General features: G+C 44.3%; 1 long non-coding RNA gene across 1 annotated transcript; it reads left to right on the top strand.

Moving 5' to 3' along the window:
• The first annotated feature begins 21 nt into the window (after positions 1 to 21).
• Positions 22 to 1,807, top strand: LOC102263478. The gene is made up of 3 exons (XR_001361417.1): positions 22 to 337; positions 573 to 670; positions 1,604 to 1,807. It is a non-coding gene; the product is annotated as an uncharacterized LOC102263478 (long non-coding RNA).
• Positions 1,808 to 11,654: the final 9,847 nt, after the last annotated feature.

Here is an 11,654-nt window from a genome sequence, read left to right as displayed (position 1 = left end):
CAGCTCAGCGGCCGCTGCCCCCGGAGTTAGGGGGAAAGGTGGGAAGTGTGGGCCGGGCGAGTCGGGAGCGAGCTCTCTTCTGATTGGCTGTCGGTCCCAACGATGCCAGTCGCCCCTGCTGATTGGCCAGACCCACCGCCCGCGATCCACTTTCCTCTTGGACTCGGAAATGCTCAGTCCGGCGGCGACCGGGGTCTGGTTCCTCATTGGACACGCCTTCTCTTGTCCCGCCTCCGTGGTCAAGGCCGCCTCTGATTGGCGAGCGGTCGGGCGCTACGCGGAGTCAGGTCAGGTCGCGTGGGCTCGGTTCGGCGGTCGCGGCGCGGGTCGGCACCAGGTTTCTCCCTCTCGGGCGTGGGCCGGGGAGGGGGGCGCGCGGGTGGGTGGAGGCCGTGTGTGCGCCCCAGGGAGTTCCGGGCAGGTCTGGGGCGAAACAGCGGCCCTGGTACGGCAGTTTCCTCACCCGCCGCTCGCCTCCGGCCCGATTTGGATGAGTCGGTCAGGGCGGGTCTGTTCACCCCGCGCCGTTTCCCGCACCCCAGCCCTGATGGTCTCCCCGATGCCTCTTCTAGGGACCCTCTGCCTCCGGGAGGAGTCCCTCTGAGCGTCCCGGGCTCCCTTCCCTGGCGGAAGTGCTGTGCCGGTTCCAATTCCGACGCTGCCGGTTGGCGTAAGTATTGCCATTAAGTGCACAAACCCCCCGGGTACAATAAGATATAAAAGTATTGAAACAATGGACTAAAACCCTATCTTGCTAACTCTGAAGTGAAGGGATTAATATGACCTCCGGGCCTAGAAGCGAGTCTTCGGCACCCAGATTTTGACCCCTAAATGCCATTCTCCGCCAAAAGGTACCGGGGCGCCATGGAGAAGGGGGCTGGGGCCCGGACAGGAGCTGGGAGTGAGTGAGTTCTTGGACTGTCTCCTGACAGGAAGTCGGGAAGTATCCAAGAAGAAAAAGGTTCTTTTATTATTTTCATTTTAAATATATCTTTATTGATTTCAGAGAGGAAGGGAGAGGGAGAGAGAGATAGAAACATCAGTGATGAGAGAGAATCATTGATGGCTGACCCCTGCAGGTCCCCTACTGGGGATCGAGCCCGCAACCCGGACATGTGCCCTTGACCAGAATCGAACCCGGGACCCTTCAGTCCGCAGGCTGGTGCTCTATCCACTGAGCCACACCAGCCAGGGCGAAAAAGAGGTTCTTTTAAAAGGACCCGGGAGCCAGCTTGGCGGAATGAATGCCCACTGGCCACAGTTAGAACAATTTGAGGGTCAAAAAGAATGACTGCAGTTGGTTGAAAATGTCAAACGTGTAAAAGTCATTTCCTGGAAAGAGTGAGCCAAATCTAAAAAAAAAAACCCCAATAATTTCTAGAAACCCCTGTTTGCCATGTTACGGGTGGTGACTATTACACCAGCTCTTTATTCTGAAAAGCGGTAAGTGGAGAAAATAAACATTTATCCTGCCTTTCTAGTTGCAGGAGCATTTCAGAGTCATCAAACAGCCCCAGTTGATGTGCAAAGCGCTGTTAATGAAACCATTTGGTGCAAGAGTGATAGGGAACAGAATGTTAACCTGTGCACAATTATTCCCCAGGGGTTACGCTGGTCATCAGGAGGAAAACAAGGACAGTGGGAAAATGTGGCCTCTCCCATCTTAGCCTAGATGAATCTTACCACCACGAAACGTGGGCCCTGACATTGTTGTGTCTCCAGCATCATCTGTGAGTATTGTTCCCCAAAATCTTTAACTTCAACATCATAAAGCAGGAACTACAGGATTGAAGGGGGAAAAAAAAAATGACACCAAGAGGAAAAATCTAAAGCAAACGATAGGACATACTGCAGAGCAAATAGCTTAGTCTCTTACATTAAGCCGGTGTCACTTAATGAAATTAAGTCCTTCGCTGCTCATCCGGAACCATGGTGCCCTCGCTGTGGAAGGGGCTGGTGGGCGTCGGCCTCTTCGCTCTGGCCCATGCAGCCTTCTCCGCTGCGCAACATCGTTCTTACATGCGGTTGACAGAAAAGGAAGACGAATCCCTGCCGATAGATATAGTTCTTCAGATACTTCTGGCTTTTGCAGTTACTTGTTATGGCATAGTTCATATTGCAGGGGAGTTTAAAGACATGGATGCTACTTCAGAACTAAAAAATAAGACATTCGACACATTAAGGAATCACCCATCGTTTTACGTCTTCAATCATCGTGGTAGAGTCCTGTTCCAGCCTTCGGATACAGCAAATTCTTCGAACCAAGATGCGTTGTCTTCTAACACATCCTTGAAGTTACGAAAACTTGAATCACTGCATCGTTGAGATTTTTACAAATTATAACAACAGAAGAGGACACAGAGCTAGAATATTGGTGTTTGGGGTATATAAAACACCTCCCCCCACCGATATGTATCTTGATCTTTCAGACCTAATTTTTAAAAAGTTTATGTCCCTGTTTTTATACTGTTAAATCATTGATGCAGTATAAAATATCTGTGAAATGAGTCTTTGATCTTTCATAGAATTCTTTCTTTTTTTCATTTAAAACAAATTGGCATCTTTTGTAAAAGTCACTGTTTTGAACACATTTCTTCGAAGAAAAAAAAGTTGATGTTTTTGTAATTGTTTTCTCAGATTTCTTTTCCTTTGCACTACAGTTTTTAGGACCCTTTTGGAAACAGCGTGACTGCTGCATTTTGCTGCATGAACGATAATAAAACGGTCTTCAGTTCTTAACAAGTGGACTTCTCTGCAGAGATTTAAAAAGGTGACATCAGTTTTTCGTAGGCCCTCTAAAAAGGGGCTCTGCTTCAGGAGTTACTTGCCAGATTTTAATTTATCCCTCACTTCTCACCCCACCCGACTCCCATATACCTTCTAACATCAGCTATCTCGTGGCATCACTTCTCTGGAGTTCTGTGTGCAGTGAGCAATTTTTGTATCAGAAATTCTTTGTCATAACAAATATACTTAACAGATTCAACTTGCTGTAAAGCTACTTGTATTCTCTTTGTTTATCTGTAAAAAATTTCCCTAATTGGTTATGTGGTGTAAGAAAGTTGAAGATACACCAAAAGACCCTTTGGGATTTAATTATTCTGCTTATGTAGAAGAAGAATCACTGAGGAAAACTGATTATTTGTCATTAGCCAGTTTAATTTATTCAAATTCTGTTATTTTATTGCATACTATACTAGTGAATTAGTAAAAATAAACTCATTAAAGGAATTGGGCCAAAAATGTCCTAAATATTTGGAACTATCTTTAATTTTTTTTTTCATTAATATCATTTAAGAAATTGTTTTGTGGCTTCTGACTTGTAGCAGGCTTACAGTTTTCCATCTTCATTGTATGTTGCTGAAGATGATACAGAGTAGTACTTTTTTAAGAACAGTAATTTTAGTTTTAGGGAAATTTGGCTAGCCCTTTGGTCTGCAGAAAGCTTAACATTCCTTGGTAGAGAACATTTTATTGAATTCTCAGGTATGAAAACATTGCTTATGTGGAATTGTATAGATGTAGAGGGAATAACTATGCAGATTTGAAAAAGAAATGAGCTTTAGGCAAGTCTCCTGATGCCCTAACACTTGATGGCTTTTTTTCCACTAGAAATTAACCTCAGCGCTTCTGTTCTGCCTGGAAACACACAGCCCCAAAGCAGGAGATTATTTTGTCATTGGGCTTTTATTTTGTTTAGTTTTGTTTTGCCAACCTAGTCTACCTGTGGAATACTAGCTCTGCTCTCTAAGGAGGACAAAGTTGGAAATCTTCTGATAACCTAGGGTAATTTAGAAGTGCGTTAAAGATGTGAAGTCGGGGGTTAAAAGTGGTGATGATAAAATCAAAACTGTGTGAGAAACAGCTCCTTACATAGGTTGTATACCGTCTCCTTGGGGATGACTAGGTTCCCAAGGGCCTCTTGTTTTCTTCTCTTGGGGCTGTCTTCCTTTCCTAATGTGCTTTCAGAACAACTTTATGAAGCTATAACTCACATTCCTTATAACTCACCCACTTAAAAGGTACAGTTCAGTGGTTTTGTAATATAGTCACTAGTTGTGCAGCTATGACCACAGTCAATTTGAGAACACCCAAAATAAACTAACCCTTTAGCAGTCATCTCTCATTTCCCCAGATGCCTCCCAGCCCCAAGCAACCACTAATCTACTTTCTCTCTCTCTCTGATTTGCCTATTCTGGTCCTTTAAATGGATTCATTCAATATCTAGTCTTTCATAACTGGCTTCTTAAAATAATTTAGTTCTGTGGAGAGTGAGAACTTCTCATCTTGAGAACTGTGACTGCTGTGAAAGGAAGTGGTTGGTGAAATCAGTAGACGTAAGACAGAGGGTCAAATTTTATTTATAATGCTATGAGACAGTCCATGACTACCTAGGGTAGTCCCAAAAATGTGATGCAAGCTAGCTCAGTCTGCAGTTGACTATTGAAGGCTCTCTAGAATATGGGAAGACTCACTTCTTAATAACCAGGGAACCAGCTACATGTGATGGGCTAATAGCCCAGCTGCACAGTGCAGATCAGTGAATCAGGCCATAGTGCCCTGTAACTCCGTTCTTCACACGTCCTCCATCCAAAAATGGCTTCTGTGGTCCAAGCTGGGAAAGACTATGTTGTTCACTTCCTCTTGGAGAGTCCCAGGGTCCGTGACCACAGGAAGGAATCTGAGAATACCTGTCATGAAGAAACCTGATGAGCTCAGTTCAGTCCTGACTTTCCCAAGCCTTTGGTGTTGGGAAGTATGTTACCGAGCATGTGGGAAAAGCCTTGGTTTTTGAAGGATGATTGTTCAGTTCTTGAAGAACCATATTAACTAAACTCTTAAATTATGCAGAAAATTGAAGACAAGCAATGGTGTTAGCTAGATGTTATTTATTGGTTTAATATGATTTCAGAGCCATTTGTTTATGACTTAAATGAAGTTGTTTTAATCCACCTGTTTATGACAAAGACAACACAAAAGTTGTCTTCAGAAGTGACGCAGTTTTGATACAAGAATGGAGCAGGCTGTGTCCGGAAGTCATCATCTCCTCTGTTGATATGCTGTCGGCAGCTCATCTGCTAGGGACCCCGCTGGGGCTTATCAATAACATGTGGAGAAGCAACTATAGCTATATTAGGTTTATCTATAGTCTTCGTTTTATATAGAGTATTTAGATGGTAAATACTGACAATATGCGAGGACTATTGAAGAGTCAGTCTGGGCAAGGCGCACTTTGCTGAGCTAGCTCTCTGAAGACCTTGGGGCATTAGCGCCTGTCTTGGTGAGGTGTTGCCTTGCAGACAGTGGTGATAAACCTTGCAGCGACCCCTTTGAGGAATCATCCTGCCCACTAACACATTCCTTAGCAACGTGCTCTGGCAGCAATGGACTTCTCATTTTGTGCTGGCAGCTGGAAGTCAGCTCCAGGTTGGTTAAAGGTGGCCCGCCCCAGTGCCTACTTGTAGAACAGGTCCACTTCAGCTAAATTTGGGCATTATTTCTTTCACCTCCCCTTGCCTGAATAATAGTATAATTAATCTAGCATTGCTTTGGCATATGTTATTTATGATCTTTTTAAGAGATATTATCCTGGATGCTATTCGCTTGTGACATTCCCTCAATGGACCGGTGTTAAATAAATGGCTGGCAAAGACAAAATTAGTCTCTGAGCATAATTTTACCGCCAAAACAAAACACTAGAGAGAGAAGAATTCCAAATCTTTGTACTGGTTTGCCGCTGCCTGGCGTGGTGAGTGATATAATCTTTTATCACAAATCCAGTCATTGGAATGTTACCAGGCTGGGAACCTGGCCCTGAGCAGGTCTGCCTAGGGCCAGCGGGTAGTGTGTGGGTTCTTGGCTTCATGTAGAAAAGAATTCACAATACAAGCCCAGGTCACTGTGAGTGTATGTTTATTAAAGCTGGGGACAGTGAAACAAGGGAAGGCCTGGACTAGAAGAAGCAACAGGAGAGCCCAGGCTGGGCTGCTTTAGTTCACTGGGAAGTCAGAGAAAAGAGGCCTTGGAGACACATTCAGGGGATTAGCCTGGGATGAGCTGCCGCTGCCTGTTGCTCCCCTGGTTGCAAGTCTTCATGGGGTCCCTTCGAGTTTAGGAGGTGCATGCCTGTCGGGGGAAGCAGAGGGGGCAGGGGAAGGCACAGAGGGAGAGCACACAATGGGTCCTTTGTCTTGAGGGTGTTTTTTTTCTTGCAGGTGGGAATCTTAGGGGAGATCTCGGGAGGGTTTCAGCAGAACATTCATCAATTTTCCAGGTGTGCTCTTTCAGGGTCGAGGTCTCTGGTGATTGGTTAGTGCCAGGGCAGGGGACTGTTAGTCATTGCAGCTGCTCCTGCTGTTGCATACTTGGTCTGGGCCTGGAGCTAAAATACAACTGGGGCCTAGATGTTATCTGTAGGGAGGTGACCTGTGTCTGCTTAAGTAAGTTGCTAGGCCAGTTTGCTCAGCTGTCTGTCTCAGTTTTCCCATTCCACTTGTCCTGGCTTACTGGCCTGCTCGAGAAATGTTGCTTACCTTTGCTGGTTAAATTTCTGATAATCAGGTTGAAACTGCAGTTATGTATAAAAATACCCATCAACCTCTATTAAATGCAATAATGGTTACAAGCTGGTGAAAATAAGAATTTGATTGCAAGGCTGAGTGAGAAACAAGTGTGATGGAGTCTAAAATTCTCAAACTGGAAAAGGTTTGGCTCCTTGGTCCTTAGTATTTCCCATCCTCCTTCCTTTGCTCCTTGTTTCCTTTAAGGCTGTCAAAGCAGTTGACAGGGTTGTAGAGCGGGTTAGACGGCTTCATGGAAATGTACCTCATTAGCAGCATTGTTAGGCTAGTAGTTTCTTAAAATGTTTCAACTTGCTCTTTAAAACATTTTCGTGTCAGTATTGATTCATGTTTCTCACTACAAATGAGAAATCTTTCCAAATTCCAATTTGGAGGAATTGGTTGGCTTAGCAAGTTCTACTCTCATGTAATAGGATTTTCCATGCTGTCATGAAGTTAAAAATCGCCTCAGTATACACTGAGTGGCCAGATTATTATGACCACCTCATCAGTACAATGAAGTGAATTAGTTATGCAAATAATAATAATAATAAAACCTTGAGAGTATTTGCTTAGGAAGTTTTCAATATTCAGTATTTTTGGAAGTGTCAATGAAGTACCGATGGGGTGGTCATTTACATGAATATCGTTACATGAATTGATAAGGACAAAGTAGATGACTGCCAGTCTGGTTTAGAGTGCACAATATCTGATGGTCTCGAACTAATTCCAGTGAGCAAATAGTAGTCCATATCTATTGTGGAAGCAGGGGTGTTTTCTGGCTTCTCGGCCAGGTGTCAGAGAGGAAGGTTTAGAGGTAACAGGGAGATCATTTAAAAAATATATTTATTAATTAAATTGATTGGGGTGACATTGGTCAACATGGACATATAGGCTTCAGGTGTGGGTTTCTACTTTACAAGATCTGTATATTGCACCATGTGCTCACCCTCCAAAGTCAAATCTTCTGTCACATTATATTTGGACTCCCTCTGAGGGAGATTATTTTTAGGAAGAATTTCTTCCATCTGGCTTAGAAATTATGAGGAATTAAAATATTTCTTAGGATGAAACTGAGAACACATCCTCTTTTTTTCTTGAAATAATTTCATCCACTCTGTCAAAAATAATCTGTTCTATAGAGTTGTTTTTCATATAACTTTGCCGACCTCTCATTGTCTAGGGAACAAAAGTAAAAATAAACTCAAAAGACTGAAACCCAGCAAAATAGTTGTTAATATTTATATTAGCAAATTAGGACTAGACCAGAATGGAAGGAATCCTGCTAAAAATAGGAACTGTGAGTAGTTTTGGTCTGCCTGTAAAGACTTCCTTCTTAACTTTCCTGGAAAATTCTTATTTAAAATTAAATAAATGTTACCACCTCTGTCAAACCACCCCTAACTTCCAGGTAAATACAGTCTTCTATATTTATAATACTTGATCAGTTCCTTTACTATTTCATTAAAACAATTTAATTTTATTTATTTGTTGACATGCTTCTTTCCCCTACTAGACCAGGATGATCACAGAGGGCAGGACTTACCATTCATTCAACAAGTATTTATTGGGTGTTTACCACGCGTCAGCAGGCCATTTTGCTACTGCTCAAAACTGTGTAGTAGTTATCTTTTTCTTCCCAGCACATAGTACATACCTGTCCCATTACTGAGCAGGCATTCAGTAATGAGTCGATAAATAATTGCATAACTGAGTGAAAGGATGAATAGATGAATGGCCTCTATTGTGTAAGGTAGAAAAGGTACCCATTTTGCAGTGAGGTTTCAGTTTTCCCAAATCGCAAAGAGAGTCAGTGCAGAGAGAAGGTAAGCTCCCAGGGAGCGTAGGATCTCTCCTTTGCAAGGGGACACAGTGACTCAATACCTGGTGGGCCTTCGGAGAGCCCAGGGCAGTGCTAGCCTGTGGGTTTCCCTTTTTTGCAATATGCTTGTTGCAGAATACATATAAGGCTTGTTGATTTTTCTCTTAACATACTCTCCTCTGATAGTGTGCCCCTCTTCCTCAGTAATGTGCTGGACTCTATATAGTTGTTGCAAATCATTTTGACAGCAGGGCGTCCTTTTCCACGGTGAGCCTGAGCCATCCTCAGCTCTGCACTCTCATCGCAGTTTGCCCACATGGGCGATGTCAGGCTGGCCCGGATTTCATACTTGAGATGAAGGCTCATTACATGGAGTCTGATCTAGTTGTAATAGCAAGTGTGATTTCTGTGGTTGGGTCTGACGTAAAGGAAGAGAGGCACAAAAGAAAACCACCGATTTTCCTTGTTTATTCACGGCGACTAGTGAATGCACACATTTACTTGACTTATTCAGTACAAACTTAAAATTACAGCAATACAGCCCTAACTGATTTGGCTCAGTGGATAGAGCGTCGGCCTGTAGACGCAAGGGTCCCAGATTCGATCCCGGTCAAGGGCATGTACCTTGGTTGCGGGCACATACCCAGTGGGGAGTGTGCGGGAGGCAGCTGATCGATGTTTCTAGCTCTCTGTCCCTCTCCCTTCCTCTCTGTAAAAAAAATCAATAAAATATATTTTAAAAAATTACAGCAATAGATATAAAAAACTTCTGTGAAATTAAACTTTTCTACAGACTTAATTTTAATTACACAAGCCTGTCTTCATAAGTAAAAACAGGCAAACTAATTTGCCAATTTTTTAACATATGCATGTGGAAAACCTATTTTATTATATAATGGACTTTCAGCTTTAACGGACACCCCCTCACCCGAATTAGCCTGAGATCGACGTTTTACCTATATGAGTATAAAAGAAAATATTCTTGTAAGTATAGGAAAATATACATAACCGAGTTTTTCCAGCCTTTACCAGGATGTGGGGAGAATTAGGGAGTCTTGTAGCAGTTATAACTCTTGTCCCTACCTGAGAATGCAAGACTTATAAATCCTTACAAATTTCTTTCCAAATAATCTCTCCTTCCATACCAGGGAATGTCTGTCTGGGAGCTGATCTTGATGGACACAGTGTCCTAAATCATTATTTCCACCAGGTGGCAGCAGTACACCAACAGCCTTCATGAAGATCACTGAGCCCTCAGAGTGTGACCAAGAATTCTTTCCTCCCCTTTACATTACTATTAAAGAGTTCTCAATGAGACAAAGTTTTTTTGTTCCTCTTAGACCAGCGGTCGCCAACCGGTGGTCTGCAGACCACTGGTGGTCCATGAGGTCTGAAAGGTTGGTGGCCGCTGCCTTAGACTGTCGAGTTGGTTTGAGGCAGGTTTCCAAAAGCATTTCACCTGAACTCCACATCACTCATGGCAGGAGGGTATATGGATGGGGTCATTAAGTCAAGATAAAATCTTTTTAATAGCCAAACAAAGACCCAAGGGCCAGAAGGACCTAGAGCAGGGGTCCTCAAACTTTTTAAACGGGGCCAGTTCACTGTCCCTCAGACCGTTGGAGGGCTGGACTATAGTTTTTAAAAAAACTATGAACAAATTCCTATGCACACTGCACATATCTTATTTTGAAGTAAAAAAACAAAACGGGAACAAATACAATATTTGTATTTGCATGTGGCCCGCAGGCCGTAGTTTGAGGACCCCTGACCTAGAGTATATGATTAGATGGTAAAAAAAGGAATAGACATTTCCAGAGATGGATCATATTTTAATTTGAAACCCATGGTGGACAGGGTGGCTGCGTTTTCCCATGGTAAGGAGTGTAGGGTTAACAGTGCTTACACTGGGCTGTGCTATCATTTGGTTCCTTTGATCTTCAAGTTGAGTGTGACGCTTCAGCAAAGAGCTGGTCCAGGAAAAACGCCACTCACTCAAAGATAAGTCATCAGAAAGGAAGCCTCAAAGGATCTCTAATGTATAAGGATCTCTTATATATATAGTAGTAAATATATAAGCTTAGGAAAGGGACAGGCAAAGCATGTGGCAGATGCAGAATCATCACCAGGAAAATGCTGCTGTGCAATGTCACCCCAAGAAATTTAATTTTAAAAAGGAATTGCATAGCCCAGCCCACGTGGCTCAGTGGTTGAGCATAGACCTATGAACCAGGAAGTCAGGGATCAATTTCCCGTCAGGCACATGCCCAGGTTGTGGACTTGATCCCCATTGTGGGGCATGCAGGAGGCAGCCAATCAATGATTCTCTTTCATCATTGATGTTTCTCTCTCTCCTCTCTGAAATCAATAATATATATGTGTGTATGTGTGTGTGTGTGTGTGTGTGTGTGTGTGTATGAATTGCATAAAAAATATTTTAAAAAGGAAAATGCTGCCGAAAAGCAGATGAAAGCTGTCACCAAACAATTGCCAGGCATTTCAAAACAATAAAATGATTGCCTCCTAGAAGAGAGAGTACAGGAAAAACTGGAAAAATAAAATGAAGAAAAATCGAAATTAGCCCAACACATTACTTTTGTAGTCCCTCTATGCAGAGGGAATTCAGCTTTCCTGGCTAGCCAGCCCACCCCTGGGGCAGGAGGAAGGGAGCGAGGCATCGCAGGGCAGCGGCAGGTCAGCCCATGCCAGGCCACGCAGGCGTCCCGCGCTCCCGGATGCTCATCGCCACACCCCTGCGTTGTCCTGTTCCCCAGCCTGTTATCGTCTCTCTGCCCCTCGCCTTTCCTCATCTGTGCTGGTTCAAATCCTGCTCGCGCTGAAGAGTACCGACCTCCCGAAAGCCCGTCGCTCCTCCTCCCTCTCCCCCAGCGTTTGTCTTGACATGGGCGAGGCATGGGCGTGCGACGATGGGCGAATCACCTACCTCTCTAGCCTGCTTCCTTCTCTGAGCTCAGGCAGCACTGAATCTAAGTCCCTACGTGACTTGATGTTTGACGACCCTGGAAAGCTCAGGGGGCGAGAGATGAGACGCAGCGTGTGTTTTCCCGCGGGTCAGCGCGAGTGTCAATGCCGGTGTACACGCGGGACTTTCCTTCTGCGCGTCTCGGACGGACTGCGTCCTCGGGTGTCCACCCTCTTGGGGTGGCCTGACGCATCCCTGTGCACATATGTTCGCCGGGGGCTACCGAGTCCTCCCGGCTCTCCCGACGCCCCGAGTGGACCCAGCCCCCTCGGGGCCGAAGGATCCCGGG

The sequence above is a fragment of the Myotis brandtii genome, unplaced genomic scaffold (assembly GCF_000412655.1).
Source record: "Myotis brandtii unplaced genomic scaffold, ASM41265v1 scaffold17, whole genome shotgun sequence".
NCBI lineage: Eukaryota > Metazoa > Chordata > Mammalia > Chiroptera > Vespertilionidae > Myotis > Myotis brandtii.
Note: the sequence above shows the minus strand (reverse complement) of the source record. Positions and strands in the feature narration are given on the sequence as shown.